The sequence below is a fragment of the Girardinichthys multiradiatus genome, chromosome 21 (genome assembly GCF_021462225.1).
Source record: "Girardinichthys multiradiatus isolate DD_20200921_A chromosome 21, DD_fGirMul_XY1, whole genome shotgun sequence".
NCBI lineage: Eukaryota > Metazoa > Chordata > Actinopteri > Cyprinodontiformes > Goodeidae > Girardinichthys > Girardinichthys multiradiatus.
Genome location: NC_061813.1, coordinates 8,813,952 through 8,830,333, shown reverse-complemented (window position 1 = coordinate 8,830,333; position 16,382 = coordinate 8,813,952). Strand labels below are relative to the sequence as shown.

The window sequence follows — 16,382 nt, the reverse complement described above, 5'->3', positions numbered from 1 at the left end:
TGTAGCAAATTGATTGCTGAGAGAAGACTCATCATGAGAGCTAATTTTGAGAAGCAGAACAAAGTGTTGTGCAGGCAAAAAAAAAGAGAACCTCTTTTTATAACAGAAAGAAACAGGAGATCAGGGTGTAAGTGGAATAAAGAGCAGAAAAAGAATCAATTTCAGGGTTTAAAAAGCTGACAAACACAGTTCACTTTTTCTTTTTCCTCTTTCCGTTCATCTTGTGACAGAGCAGCCCACTGCTTTAAAGATACAAATGAGAGATTTTCAGTGAACTCCCTTGAGTCAGCTACTTTAAAATCTGCTTAAGCCCACACACGGCAGGTTGTTTCACTTTTGATCTTTCTCTGTGGTTCGTAGGATAACCTAAATGTTCTCCATGATGGGTTAGATACCACTGGGTAGCACGAAGCATAGAATCTAACACCCAACTCGTTATATCAAACCCAAAGTGGCTTCACGTGTTAAATAAACAATCACAAAGGAACAGATAAGCCTGGCTAGCCTAAATTTAGAACTACAATAAGTCTCTTTGACATGAAACCCTTTGTTTTCAAATGTGATGGAGCTCAATGCAGCAAGCATACGCTGCACAATCTGTATGTTTAACTAGAGCAGGCTGTTAGGAGCTCAAATTAGAGCGGAAATGCTGAAGAAGACGACGACACTGCAATCATGCGCAGAATGGATCCAGTTCTACTTAGATGGTGCAGCATATTTTCCCACTTCGGAAAGTTTTTCCTCTATGCTGCTGCAACATTTAAAATACACCCAATCAGCCAATATTAAAGATGTGCCCAGAGGTGAGATGGATGATTTCTGAAGGTACCGGTCATGTTAGAAAAGGAACTGACTGCCACAGGATGTCAATTGGTACCCACCCTGGGGACAATACGGACAAACTTGGCAGTAGTAGCTAATTGATCAAGAGCCAACTTCAGCCGATAATAGGAAGGCGGAATATGAAACGTTGCTCTGTTTTACATACAGCAATTTTTCTAAACTCACTTCCTAGTTCTGTTGCACTTTCTAGATTAAACAATGTCTGCATCTCATCAACATTTCTGTTCAAGATGTGTTTTTGGCTTTATTATTTAGCTGAACCCTGATACAATTTTGTACACCAGTGGTCCTCAGCCGTGTTCCACAGGACAGGACAATAGCCCTGCGGCTCCAGCCTTATTCCAATAACTGCATGACCTCCTCAACAAGTTACCAAGTTCTAAAGAAGCCCATTGATAACCTATTAATTTAAATCCAGTGCAAGGCAACAGGGAATCTACTGAGGCATGCAGATCAGCAGACCCTGAGGAACATGGTTGGGGACCACAGCTGTGCAATACATGTTCTGTTCTTATTCATAGAGAACAATGTAGGAAATGCCAACCTGCTCCAAAATAAAATACAATACAGTGTCAGATACATCTCTTCTTGTAGTTATGTCGTGCTGCACACTTCCTATTATTTCCAAGCTCAAAGTAACTGGTAGAATGCAGGCTGCATCACCCCTCTGCTATTAATGTGCCACCTCTCAATATTAACCTATTACAGTGTGACATCATCACCGATGGACCAACCTGGGGCATCACAGAAAAGACATTGGAATCCCTCTTTCCCCCAGCATGCCATTGGGAACCATGTCAGGAAGGAAACGCAAACCAACTAGTTCATTTGACCATCCCCTCGCCATAAAGACCTCACCCTCTGACCCGGGTCATTATGTGCCCTCCGCTTTACCGAGGCAAGTCTTAGGACAGGAACCACAGAGGAAACAGTGTAAGTTGACTCGGACAGTAATTCATGCTGGGTGGTGAGACGGGCTCATAAGGGTGGAGGCGCTGGTGCTTTAAGTATGGTGAAGCCCACATGGTGGAGCTAAACTGGCTGTAGGAGGGATTTATTAGTCATAAGAGACTGCTCAGTGAGCAACCTTACAATGTCACTTACAGACGATGCTGCCAAGACATTTCACATTAGCAATATCAAATATTCTATTAATACACTGCAGCAGACAGAAATACTGGACGCTTCAGTCCAATCCGCTTAGAGAATATCTGGGAATATATGAGGAGGAAGCATAATGTTGTAATTTGTCTTGTCAGCGGAGCCCTCTGACAGCTCCATTGATGCCGACATCCCCGTAACACGAGGTTAGTGGGTGTTTGGCCTCCCCTCCAGTCGTTTGTGAGCTGCAGAGCCTGGAAATGATTAGGCCTGGGAGGGCAATTAGCATGATCATCGCTGGGCTAAAAATAATCCATGTAGGCCCAGCTCTGCTCCAGGGTCACATCCACATGCCAGCCTCCACACAGATATGTTAGCACAACCCGGATCCCGCCTTCTTAATGACCGATGCGGACCCTGTACTGACTCAGACGAGAGAACATAACTCAGCTGTCGATCAGATGTCAAAAGGTGGGGAAGTACGTGACTGAGTAGGAGTTGTGTTAGCCAGAAAGAAGGAGAGGTTCTGCTTTTCCACAATCAAACCTTCAGGTCAAATCACAAGAAAACACCATCCTAAGTGAACCATGGTTGGGAAAATATGCTTTCCCACAGTCTTGCAACAACTAAATGGAATGCAACAAAAGAATACTTTCCAATCACACAGCTCCATGCTCCTCCAAGTACCCTTTTCTCCCACCCCCCTGTGAGGAAAAAGAAAAAAATAAGATTTTATCCTTAAAAAACGGAGGTTCGCCCACTCATTCACCTGGGACGGGTCTTGGATGGAGGAGGCAAGCTAAAAGGTTATAGGAGCCTGGGAATGTTTAACATCAAGAAAGCAATCAGAATGTTGCTGGCGCACTGGGAATTACACAGGAAACATGGAGAGTAACCCCTTCCAGAATGAGACGGGAACAAAGAGGAAGCGATATGGCTAATGTGATGGAGTCGTACTGTAACCTAAAAGGGAGCATTTAAGACGGGATATTTACACTGCTAATTTCAGAGAGGACTAAAGAAGACTTCTGAAGCTTCACTTCTCTTGAACATCAACATCCACAAAACCAACGGTTCAAACATGATACAAGAAAAGCAGTGGAAACAGGCTGACACAGACCTTTTTCAGTTTCTCTATCACTGACTTGACATGTCTCCCTGTAGAGTTTACTTCGTAGAGATGAAAAATATGATGTAATGTTCGGCCACTAAACCTGGCTCTGAACAAACTGAAGAAGACAGCCCTGTTTGGATCATGTCAGTTTAACACGATTTGATTCATTTTTCTAATACAATAGAGCATCATCTCAATGGGGGCAGGATCGTTAATAGCAAGGTGCCCCCAATGTCCGAAGTGATGTGATTTATAGAGACACAAACGCAACAGCAGCTTAGACTGCTGCTCCGTTTGTAGGTGTTGTCAGACTCAGAGTGAAAGAAGAGAGACGGAGAAGGTTCTGGGCAGCAAGACCCGAACCACTGTGGATAAATACAGGAGAGAGAGGAAAGACATGCTGTATTAAATGGAAGGATACAAACTAGAGGGCGTGTGAGGGTAAGCAAACGCTGCCTAATGCTAGCTTGCTATAATAGTGCTATATACTCAATAAGCCCAGCGTAAAACGATTTAACGGTTGGAGATGTTAGTAACTAATAAATGCTGTGACGCCACCCTCGACCCAATCAGTGACCGACAGTCTTCTGACGTTGCGTTTACAAGGCGACTCGGAACGGTTGGAACCATAGGCAAGCAGGCACTGAAAGTAGTATCAGTTCCACTTAACCGTAACCAATGGAAAGCCGAAAAAGCGAGTCAAACCGTAGCGAACTAGTTGGTACTAGTGGAAAAGGGGCGATAGAAAATCAAATCAAAAGCTTTTTGGCTCAGCTCTGATTTCAGCCAACGGACAGTTTCTTTCAGTAAATTCCTCACGTTAAAATGTGTCAAACAAATGCATCATGGACTCTGCTTCTGATGGAGTGGAGAAAGCTTTAACTCACTGTAATGCTGCCTTGCTCTTTGGAACAGATGTCCCCTCTGCTCACACACCACACTGATACCTGAAAGCGAAGGATGTGAATGCTTTAATTTGTCCTTTCATGAATGAGGGGATTTTCCTTTGATTGCCTATTTGAAAGTATAGTCAACTCCCCGTCCTTCTCTAAACAAAGATTTGAATCTTAATTGCTTCTGTGATTCACAGGGAGAAGTCCTGTTCTACCAGAAGTCCCTCTGTTTTGCTGACTGGGCTCCACACAAACACTTACATGCATTCTTCAAACTCTTGAAGCACAAATTCTTTAACTGTGGCACAGATTTTAAAGTCTGTCTTTGCCAACTTGAAAGCACTTTGAAGGTGAGACTTTCTTTCCTCCCCATGTCAAATGTCCAACCTCCTGATTGCTTAAAAAAAAAAACATGGAGTTTATATCAGACAAACACATTCCTCAGATTTATGTCCATCGTTTTCCAATGAAAAAAGGACAGCCAGTGCAACATCCTGCACGCACCACTCACGTGTAATAAATACAGCTCCCTCGCTTCGGGTGCCTCAACTTTGAGGATCAATGAGGCATTTAACTAATCACAGAAGAAGGCTGCAGGAATAAGAGGGGGTTGTCATAAGCAGTAGGTGCTAAGTGAGCCTGCTGGACAAACAATGATGCTTTCTGTTTGCCCTCAAGGCCTTGTCCAACAACCTAACGCAAGTTACTGTCCGTCAAAGTGGTTGGAACTTTTGCTCCAGCTCCATGGTGATTATATGCCACCTACAGCAGCTGGTATCTCAACAGGCAGCGCTGAACTTGAGGAATCGTGGGCGTTTTGGCAGGCACACTAGCTTGCGAACAGCAGGCTGGAAGAAAGGTCCAGATGAAGCAGCTGCTTGCCATTACTCCACAACAAGCCGCGCCCCCGTCCGAGCAGGAAATAGGCAATCATTTAGTACTGACAGGTACATGCTGAACTATTGCTATCTGTGCACTGAAACCAACCAAATAATGGATTACAACTGTGTAGTATTAGCCTTAAATCTCTCAAGAACCTGCGCCAAAGTTAGTCAGTTTCATACCTGTCAGAGTGGGAGTGTTTTTTTTATCTGTGTATGTGTGTAGCTAAGCCAAATACCTGACAACACTAGGGGCAAATGAAGAAACATCTTTCTCAAAAGGCACAAAATGCTTTTTTGGTTGTGAAAAGCAACAATTTAGAGGTCTCTTGTGGACTGTAGAGGGCTTAGAGCCAGGGTGTCATCCAGTTATCCAGGGCCGATGTCCTGCAAGGTCTGGATATGTCCAAAGTCCAACACACCACACAATTCTGATCGGTGCCTCTCTTCTAAACATATTTACTATACTTGGCTGTAAAAATACATATACTAAAAAACTATAAAAATGCTCTATTTGTCAATTAGTTCTATCAAAAGGCAAAAACCAATTAGCTAGTTAGTTTCAACCATCCTGCACATCCATCTTATTCAGAGCTTAAATACAGGTCCTTCTCAAAAAATTAGCATATTGTGATAAAGTTCATTATTTTCCATAATGTCATGATGAAAATTTAACATTCATATATTTTAGATTCATTGCACACTAACTGAAATATTTCAGGTCTTTTATTGTCTTAATACGGATGATTGTGGCATACAGCTCATGAAAACCCAAAATTCCTATCTCACAAAATTAGCATATTTCATCCGACCAATGAAAGAAAAGTGTTTTTAATACAAAAAACGTCAACCTTCAAATAATCATGTACAGTTATGCACTCAATACTTGGTCGGGAATCCTTTGGCAGAAATGACTGCTTCAATGCGGCGTGGCATGGAGGCAATCAGCCTGTGGCACTGCTGAGGTCTTATGGAGGCCCAGGATGCTTCGATAGCGGCCTTTAGCTCATCCAGAGTGTTGGGTCTTGAGTCTCTCAACGTTCTCTTCACAATATCCCACAGATTCTCTATAAGGTTCAGGTCAGGAGAGTTGGCAGGCCAATTGAGCACAGTGATACCATGGTCAGTAAACCATTTACCAGTGGTTTTGGCACTGTGAGCAGGTGCCAGGTCGTGCTGAAAAATGAAATCTTCATCTCCATAAAGCTTTTCAGCAGATGAAAGCATGAAGTGCTCCAAAATCTCCTGATAGCTAGCTGCATTGACCCTGCCCTTGATAAAACACAGTGGACCAACACCAGCAGCTGACACGGCACCCCAGACCATCACTGACTGTGGGTACTTGACACCGGACTTCTGGCATTTTGGCATTTCCTTCTCCCCAGTCTTCCTCCAGACTCTGGCACCTTGATTTCCGGATGACATGCAGAATTTGCTTTCATCCGAAAAAAGTACTTTGGACCACTGAGCAACAGTCCAGTGCTGCTTCTCTGTAGCCCAGGTCAGGCGCTTCTGCCGCTGTTTCTGGTTCAAAAGTGGCTTGACCTGGGGAATGCGGCACCTGTAGCCCATTTCCTGCACACGCCTGTGCACGGTGGCTCTGGATGTTTCTACTCCAGACTCAGTCCACTGCTTCCGCAGGTCCCCCAAGGTCTGGAATTGGCCCTTCTCCACAATCTTCCTCAGGGTCCAGTCACCTCTTCTCGTTGTGCAGCGTTTTCTGCCACACTTTTTCCTTCCCACAGACTTCCCACTGAGGTGCCTTGATACAGCACTCTGGGAACAGCCTATTCGTTCAGAAATTTCTTTCTGTGTCTTACCCTCTTGCTTGAGGGTGTCAATAGTGGCCTTCTGGACAGCAGTCAGGTCGGCAGTCTTACCCATGATTGGGGTTTTGAGTGATGAACCAGGCTGGGAGTTTTAAAGGCCTCAGGAATCTTTTGCAGGTGTTTAGAGTTAACTCGTTGATTCAGATTAGGTTCATAGCTCGTTTAGAGACCCTTTTAATGATATGCTAATTTTGTGAGATAGGAATTTTGGGTTTTCATGAGCTGTATGCCACAATCATCCATATTAAGACAATAAAAGACCAAACATATTTCAGTTAGTGTGCAATGAATCTAAAATATATGAATGTTAAATTTTCATCATGACATTATGGAAAATAATGAACTTTATCACAATATGCTAATATTTTGAGAAGGACCTGTAGTCCAATCAGTTCAGTTCTGTTCCGTTTGTTTATATTGGGCCAATTCACAACAAATATTGTCTCAAGGCACCTCACAAAAAAAGTTAATCCCATCATACAGACAGACTCAAAGCCAGACACATTCCAACTTGACCCTAGTTATCCAACAATGGAGTCAAGTTTAGTTTACTATTTAAACTTTTAAAGAAAAAATATTTTCTGAATATTCTTTTTTAAAATAAATAAATCTGATCTAGCATCAGCAATCCAAGGAGTTGCTTCCAGAGTTGTATTTGGGCCAAATAAAACCCTTCCGTACATAAAGGAGTAAACAAGCTGTCAGCTCTGTTCTATTTGCGACAGGCCCATCGGCCCTTGGGCTCCGGAGCCTACTGTCGCTCCACAACAGCTCTGTTCTCTGGCCTCGGCTGTCTCATTACTGTAAAACAAACCATAAGATGAGCAATATACAAGCCCCTGGGCCACAACCCAGAGCACCCTCCAATGGAAAGGATTAGCCCAGCCTGAACGGGACTTGCTGTGCGGCAAAACGCCGCCTTGCCTCAGACAGGACGGCTGCATGTCAAAGCTGAATAAATCTGAGGAGCTGAAGGCTTGCTGATAGTAGAGAGTGGGAGTTATGGCTCCACTAGAGTGCACAACAGGCTTAGGAAGAGATAGACGCTGTTGTTGCCTCTGGAAAACTTTGCTGACCACCACAAATTAGACATAAAGATCCAAAATCCTCATTTAATGTAGCTGTTTCTCTCAATGTGCCGTAATCAACTGGAGAAATTTCTGCAGGGTCATGCTTTGATTGAGCCGACAGAACCGGTCCCCTCTACTCTGGTAACATTTCGTGCAGGATGGGACAGCAGGGCCTCGCATCACTCACTTTTATGGAAACAGGGCAGTGGGAGGTTTAACACCATGTTTAACTCGTCAAAAACCCGACATTACATAACCATAAAGCGATGAGGTCCACAAATCAGAAGCTGGAGCGGCTGGACTTGTTGCGTTACTCGCAGCCATGCCAACAGTCTTATGTTTTTTGGTAGAAGAGAAACAACCACAGTTTTGAATGAAGCATCTCCTGTAAGTCTGGCATTTAAAACTGTATTGAGTGCTGCATTTTACTTTAATTCCACTAAACATTGAAATCACAGCCCTAAAATACCTCTGCCGGCCTCTTCACGTTACTTTCCAAGGAGCCTGTGCCATGGCTGGAGGGGCTCCACTGACCAGGGGCGTCTGTGGTTGAGCTCAGCCAGTCTGCAGGTTCTGAGAGGCGAGTGAGCGAGCGACCAGGCTCTGCTCCGCCCGACATGGATCACCCTCACCAGGGGAATGACTGAGTAATGGCAGGGTAACTCGATCCAGGGCTGGGAGAGAGTGGGAGCAACCCTGACGCCTAAATCATAGCTGTGGGATAGAGGGAGGGGAGACGCAAATGTGTCTGGAGGAGAAGATGCATGGAGAGATGAGAGTCTGAGGAGACAGTGAGCAGAGCAAGCACAGAAATGAACTTGGGCGGGGGGGTGGGGTTGGGTTGCAGAGAGGAGCGGTTGCTCAGACTATATGTTAAAACGGCAGCAAAAATGACAGGGGGGTGAAAGTGAACACCTCTCTGCTGTTTTTCGTGCACATGCCACCGCGTGCAAGGCTGGAGTGGGAGGAGACTCGGAGGAATGACAAAGCGTGGGTTTGGGTTTCAAATTCACTAGCCACCACCAAGAGAGCATAAACACATACACACAGACCCAAAATGACTTCTAGTTTCCCTGGTGTCTGCTGCTGATGGAAAAACTAAGGCTGCTAGGACTAAACACAACCTTCTATATGAAGGCCAAAGCATTTAACCAAAATGAAATCATCTAATACTTTATGACTTCTAGAGCAAAGGTTATATTTTACTTTTTATATATAGTCTCCAGGGGTGGCTCTAGAAACATTAGGTGGGGTGTCCATAGTTGAACTGTACAGCTGCCCCTGTGGATAAACCAAATCCCTTCTGCAGAAACGTGTTTTGGTGAGGTGATGCAAAGGACAGTGGCAGAAAGGTTTGGAGGAGTCAAAGTGAGGCTTTAAACCCAAGAACATGCTTCAAACCATCCAGCATGGTGGTGGTAGCATCATGCTGTGGGGCTATTTTCTTGCTCTGATGCAGTAGAGGAGGTGGATGGAATAATGAACCAAATTCTTGAACTGATAACACACACCAACCTTAAGATTAAGAACGGTCTTCTAAAACCCCGACCTTAAACCCAATAGACTAGTGGCAACTTGTGTCGCAAAACAAATCTAAAAAGAAAAAAGGAAATACCCTGCCAAGAAAAAAGGAGGGGAAATAGAAACAAGTTTCACTGACTACTGCAAACATGTATTTGTAAGTTCCTGTTCAAAGTAAACCACAGAAAGCCCCTGAATGCAAGATCCTTTAATAGGAGGGGGCAACTTCTTCATGACTGAAAGAGAACACAACTTCCAGTTTTTAAGGCTTTAATCACTCAGGTGGTGCTTTACAGGGAAACACAGAGTTCCCTGAAACTGCTGGGTGGAACCACCTCTGTTAGCTGGTCCGAGGTTAAAGTTCCTGCTCAAGAGCAAATAACCGAGACGTAAGGGTGAGGTCGTCTTTTCTTCATCAGATTTTAAAACTCTGACGCTTCATTTTGTCTGCAGATTTCTAACCTGTTGTAAAGCAGATCTTAAAGCTTCTAACTGGAGTCAAAGCTACAGTCTGCCCTCATCAAATCTCTTATGTTCCAGCCACACAACGACATTATAAACCTCAGACAAATGCTTTGCAGGAGGTGGAACACTGCCAGGAACAATGCTAATGCTCAACAGCCTAATATAATAACACACCTTCTCTGCCTCCAATCCCTGTAAAAGTCCGTCATTAGGCTTCACATGTAACTTTCATCAACTTTTCTTATACACGAGTGCAATAAGACCAACAATTTAGCAGAGAAAGAAACGTTCAGGCGACTATTACTGAACCACATCCTCCCTTTTCCATCCACAATATGTTCCACATTTATTATTCAAGCTGGAGATGCACTTTCCTTGTTCCTCACTCTGTTGCTCTTGATTTCTTTGGGCAACACATCACATAAATTCATCTGAAGCTTAAAAAATGGGCTAAACTGGCTTTTCAACTTTCATTTTGTCTGAAAGCTTTAGGTTTTCTTCCAAAAAGTCTGAAAAACCCCTTGATTTAGCCACTAGATAAGTGTTTTTAGGAAACGAAACCCATGCCAGTTTGCCTGCTGTGGGGTCTTGTATGGTACATTTCTAACACAAAACTATCAGTATTATATTGAGATATGTGATATTGATTTTGTGCAGCAGCCCAACACATACAGCACAGATAAACAAAGGAAAACAGCTTTCAAAGTAAAATCTGTAATGCATGTACTGTAATTTCCCAACTATAGAACGCACCTCAATATAAGCTGCATCCACAAAGTTTAAAAACAAAATGGAAATGTACATATATAAGCCGCACCGGGCTAAAAGCCGCTGATATCTGATATTTTGGCATTGAATGAGTTCTTCCTGCTGCCGTCTCCAGAGCCGAACCATGGATTCATTTATGCCAAGCTTACGTGCAGCAGCTCTATTTCCTTCCTGTACTGCCAGATCGATGGCCTTCAACTTAAATGCGGCATCATATGAACTTCTTCGTGTTTCCATGATGAGTGGGTACGGGTTTGAAAAAAAATCTGTCGTGCCTGCTGCTTGCATGTGCTAAATGAAAATTAGCGCTTTCTTCTTCTTTGATTTCCAATATTGACTTCCCACCTGTGTCGTTTTTTTCACTTTCTGCTAAAGCGCCCCCTGGCGGGTGAAGAAAAATCCACAGAAAAGCCGCACGTCACGATAAGCCGCATGGTTCAAAGCATGGGAAAAAAGTAGCGGCTTATAGTCTGGAAAGACGGTATATTCAGTTCTCTAACCTGGCCTCTGGCCCATTGCAGGTTCTCTTCCAGGGTTCTCCTGTTATTTAGCTCCATGAATCTTCCCATCAACGCTAAACCAGCTTCGCTGTCCCTGCTAAAGAAATGCATTCTCATAGAATAATGCTACCACCGCCATGTTTCACAGTGGGACGACCATTCAGGGTGATGTGTGGTGTTCTAGATTTTGTAAAAAAAAACTGTAAAACCACATATCATTTTTCTTTCCCTTTACAACCTACCTTTTGCTGGTCTATCATAAAATCCCAACACAATAAATTTGAATTTTTAGTTGCAAAAAGTTCAAGGGGTTTAAAATATTTTTACAAGGCACTGTGCAATATACAACTAGCAGTAAGCGTAAGCTAAGGTTTAGATGAAGATATACATCAAGAAAATTATCGGCTACACGGTCCGAGCTGAAGGCTAAACCATGCAGAGCAACAGACTGAAGCTTTGGCTGCATTACTACATCCAGTTTGTTCAACCTTTCAGTGTGGTTTAAGAAGTTTTTTTTAAACTTGTCTGAGATCAAAAGCTTTTACTATTAGTGGCGCCGGGGTCCAAAAACCTGGTGGGTCTATGTGGGTTATGGTAAGGCGATCTTGGTTGTGACTGAGCGGAAATGTTAGACAAGCATCTCAGTTTCCTCCGCCTGCTCCCACCCCTCCACGTCTAGCCACATGTGAAACCACACCGGAGCCTCTCGCCGGCTCAAACTAAATGCTCCAGACGCACTGACATGTGTTTACACTGGATGCCCGCCCTGCATATCAGCCCCTGGCTCATAATATGTGGACAGATCCTATCCTGCTATGTAATTCTCCTTTTTTTTTTTTTTACTCATCGGCTTGTGATGAACCTTTAAAGTGTGAGACATTACCCACAGTGGGCTGTGCGATAAAGGGAGGCTGTCGCAGGCAAACTCTGCTCTGTTTTGATGCGTGGGGAGGGAGGGTGTTCTTCACACTGACTCATCTATAAGCTTGAGAGCCGTTCTTAGTCAGCAAATAACATCTGTGGAAGAAAAATGTGTAGGCCCACCAGTTTTCCACATGAGCAAAGAGTTGTTCTTTGGAAGAACCAGTAATGCAAAGTAATGTTCTAGATGAAGCTGATATATGTGTGTGAAAATACCTCTACAAAAGTCTCATAATGTAGCACCCAGCCAGCATGAACTTTGCATGCTGTTGTTTTTTAACAGGTGTCCTGTGTTGGCATTCCAGGAATACCATATGAGAAGCTTGCCTACATGTGCCAGGCCATTTCTGCTCTACCAAAAGGATATCTCAAGACGGAAACCTAAATGGGTGATTGACTTTATTAAATCAAGACTGGAAGTAAACAGGCCACATTGCACAACAGTAACCTGACCTTTAACCCTTTGCATTTTTGTGTGAGTGTGTGGATGGGTGAGTGTCTTTGTAGAAATAAATGTCTGTGTTGAGTCGGTGTTTCTGAGCTTGTTTGTCACCTTGAGGTGCACAGTTGTTAAGAGTGGTGGGAACGGTAAAAGTCTGCAACACTCAGCACCCAAAAGCAGCAAGGGACAGGTGGACTCAGTTTTGGAAGGCGGCAGCAGCCTTAGGGTTACAAACACAAGGCATCAACCCAGGGCAGCTCAGAGGTAGCTCATAAATGAAGCAACCCCAACCACACCACCAGCCCTGCCGTACAGGCTAAGCCCAGTATTCAGTCCCCACGGTGGCCCAGGGCCTGTACTAACACTCAGCAGCCCCAATCACCCCCCCATGACACCGCCAGAGACCCCCAGCCATCCCCACACCTCCAGCCCCTGCCGAACAAGCACAGGTGGGAATATAAGAGGACCACACCATAACCCTTGGCCCTGGGTATCTGTGTTAATGTAACATGTTGCCATTAATGCAGATGTGTATTTCTAAAGTGTATTTATGCTGTTCAAATGCAGCACACTACAGTTTAAACTTTCCACCGTCTACCATCACTCTTCCTTATTCTCAAACGATATCAATTCATAAAAGATAGAACACAATCAATTATCCATCAATTCTGGGCTTGAGCAGCCCTGACCGCTGGAAGGCTCGCTGAAAACTAAAAAAAAAAAACAATCTTCTTCTGATGATGTGGACCAGACTAAGCACGCCCAGGTCATCACTGTTACTGAGGAAAGATTTTTTAAATCAAGTTACAGAGATGTAAGAGGCCATTTAAAATGAAACTACTTTCTACATCATGTCTTCGGTTCATTAAGGCTGCGAGATATTGAGAGAGAGCAATACTTTTAAAGGATGACAAGACGTTTGCACATAGAAGAGAAATGTCCCTGTGTTTACTTCTGAGCTTTCAACCTTAATCTATCATTAAACATACTGGACTTAGAAATGCAGCTTTCTGGAAATCTCAGTGTAAGGATCTAGATTCTCTGTGAAATTCAGTGCTAGCCACACTAGTAGTGACTAGTAAAAACAGCTTAAAATGTAATCATGTCACGTTGATCTGTACAAGTCAGATTGCCCCGACTCAGAATTGTTTCCAGGCAGAAAAAAAACAACTTGTTGACCATAACAATGTTGTATTCATGTGTCTGAAAATCTTGGTTTGATATGTTACAGAAACGTTTACAAGCCTCACATCTGTAATGGGTAAAAACAAATTTATGATCAGTTCTGAAGACGCTGTTCAATTGTGAAATTTCAGAATAAAATCCCAGGAAGGCTGAACCATTCCGCTGGTCCAGACCTGGTCCAGACCAGCGGAATCTCTTTTTTCAACCATGCAATAAATTAATGATCAGTTGGTTTAAAATATTAATACTCCGTTTTATAGTGACTTGGACCTATGCATTGTGACATCACCTCTGCTCCTGATATAAATGACTAATTATCGCCAATAATAAATAAAAAAATGTTCAATGCTGTTCTTATGTTTTTTTAAATGCTCCAAAAGAGAAATCCGAGTTGGTATTCGCAGGTCAAAGTTTTATGAAAAGAAAACCTCAGATTGAAAGTAGCTTCCAAAAATCTGTTCAGTGCATTTCTCATCCATCCATACTAACCAAATGGAACAATCCAAACCAGTGAGGAACATATCAGATATTCCCAAATCTGCTTCCAGGGACACCTTAAAGGCTGCTTACTGGGTCTGCCAACAGAACGTTTGACTGTATTCCTGCTATTGTTGAGTCCGTTTGACCACAGTGTTTCACTCAGAAATACATACGTTGACTGCAGGCTAGTAGGTGGCGATGATGTGCTGTTTTGTCAGATTTCTATTCAAAGAGAAAGAGTGATTTCTGACCCCAAACTGAATGCTTTATTTGTGTCCCAGTATTCCCTGTGGTAATAAATTGACCAAATGTGGACAACAAAACAAGCCTCCTTGTTATCCTTCTTCCTCTGCTTGTAGTTTGACTCAGTCTTCTTTGCATTTTCTGTGATCGGTGCAAACAGAATAGAAGTTAGCTGTCGATGCCTATGTTCAGAGCAGTCAGAAAAATCTGAGCAGTACATGGCTGTCTGCTATTGGACCCAGAAGACCCTGATGGACAGATACAGATCACGTGGTCCGACGGACGGTCAAACGGACAGGGAGGTACAAATCTTGTTCAACCTAACGGAGCATATGGAGACCGGCTTAAACTTCCATACACGCTGAGTCATGCTCTAAGACATGAACAAAGAACAAAAATGAAATACTTACATCATTTTCATTTACAATTCTTTTGACTAACCTATGCAAACAGGAAGAGTGATTAACCTAGAATGTGTGCTTGTAGAAAACAGAGTGGCAGAGGTTCATCAAGCGACAGGGGGAACACGCGCTGGTCACACAACACGAGTTCTGTGGCCTTGACATCAGTGAGACGAGTTGTTGGCAAGACTTGCAAACTGGTGACAACAGACACACACTATACAATCAGACTGAATCATTTGGCCAAGAAGAATGGGCAAAAAAATTCTGTCTGTAGATATGCAAAGCTGGTAGAGACATACCCAAAGAGATTTGCAGCAATACTTGCAAGGAAACATGGTTCTACAAAGCACTAACTCAGGGGAGGTGAATACAAATGCACGGCACACTTTCAAAATCAGACATCATTTTCCTTCCACTTCCAAGGTCTGCAGAAAGTTGTGTGGGCCAAACACAGAAAATCCCAATAAAAAAGATTACACTGTAGCTTGATGTTCACTTCAGTGGTAAAAATGTACATGAGGTGTGGAAACTTTTCCGGGGAACAGTAACTGTGCAACAACTGGTAGAACGCTTTTAAGGAATTTAATAAAGTACCTGTTACCATACATGTTGTCTGGTTTGGCCTCACGGATCCAGCTGTAATGCAGAGCAACTGAAGCAGTGACAGCAGACAACGCCCCCTCCATCCGTTTCCCCCCCAGCATTGCTGACAGATTGGAATCAAACTGAAGGTTGGTATTAATCAGCTGCATCCCCCAGCTAGGCTCTACTGTCTGTGCAGCAACATTACAGCAGGGAACCCCGGCTGCATGACGTCTACCTGCGCTGCACAGCTGCAGGGTTAGCCTCAGGCCTGCTCTGCATTAGCTGCACTCCTCCTGTTTCACAGCCGAGTAACGACTTCTGCATACATTTGTTACTGCATATGCGTTATGGCACAACAACAACCACATTAAGCGGGTTGTTGCGGGTTTCTGTCGGTTCCTGCGCTCAAAATACGAAGCAAACACAGAGAATCTTCCTGAAGACTACTTAACGGCTGTCGTCAAAATCCTGCAACCGAGCAGAGTTTGGCTTGATTTTCCTGGTCTAAGAGCCGCGTAGGGTCTAAAAAAAGCTGCCGTGACTTTAAACATTTCTCACCTGGATCCCCAGTTACCAAGAGGGAGCGTCTTCAAAGCACACAACCACTCATTTTCCCTGAAAATGTGGAAAAACCTTCGTCCCCATTACTGTTTTTCTCCAGCCATCTTGAACCAAACCGTCAACTTTATCGGGTGGGTTTCACTCAAGCGAGAGTTTTCACAATATTTCATTTTACGGTACTGTAATTATATTATAATGGCAAAATTAAATAAATTATACTCTTATTATTACCTTTTAAACAGGTCATGAGTTTCAGATCGCTGGAAATAAAACACTGCGCTCGTTGTATCAAGCTAGCACCCCCAGCCGGGGAGAAATGGTACGGTCCGTGACATTCCGCAGAGCAACTCTGCTGCGTTGAGCGTAAGCAGCCAATCAGGAGACCTGTAGTAAACTGGAAGAGAATAACACAGCTGGAGCTGTGGACCAGCTGAGACACAACACCCACATCACAGCGTGACAGGAAAGGGTTACTTTAGGACGAAGTTTCACCTGAAACTCGTTTAAAAAGGGGCACATTTTCACAACAAAACGGCAATTCATAAAAGTAGAAGTTAAACGGACATTCCACCAAGG

The 16,382-nt window shown here is 43.6% G+C and overlaps 1 protein-coding gene across 7 annotated transcripts in view; it reads right to left on the bottom strand.

Annotated features, from left to right (window-relative positions):
• Positions 1-16,161, bottom strand: part of znf438 (zinc finger protein 438) — a 43,731-nt gene extending 27,570 nt beyond the window's left edge. For 4 of the 7 annotated variants that reach the window (XM_047349680.1, XM_047349677.1, XM_047349679.1 and 1 more), the window contains exon 1: positions 15,804-15,942. The gene's annotated coding sequence lies outside the window, so the exon portion shown is untranslated. Of the gene's footprint in view, positions 1-8,200; positions 8,331-15,803; positions 15,943-16,037 lie in introns of those variants that run through there. The other 3 variants (XM_047349681.1, XM_047349675.1, XM_047349676.1) reach the window with 3 other exon arrangements.
• Between the last annotated feature and the right edge of the window lie 221 nt (positions 16,162-16,382).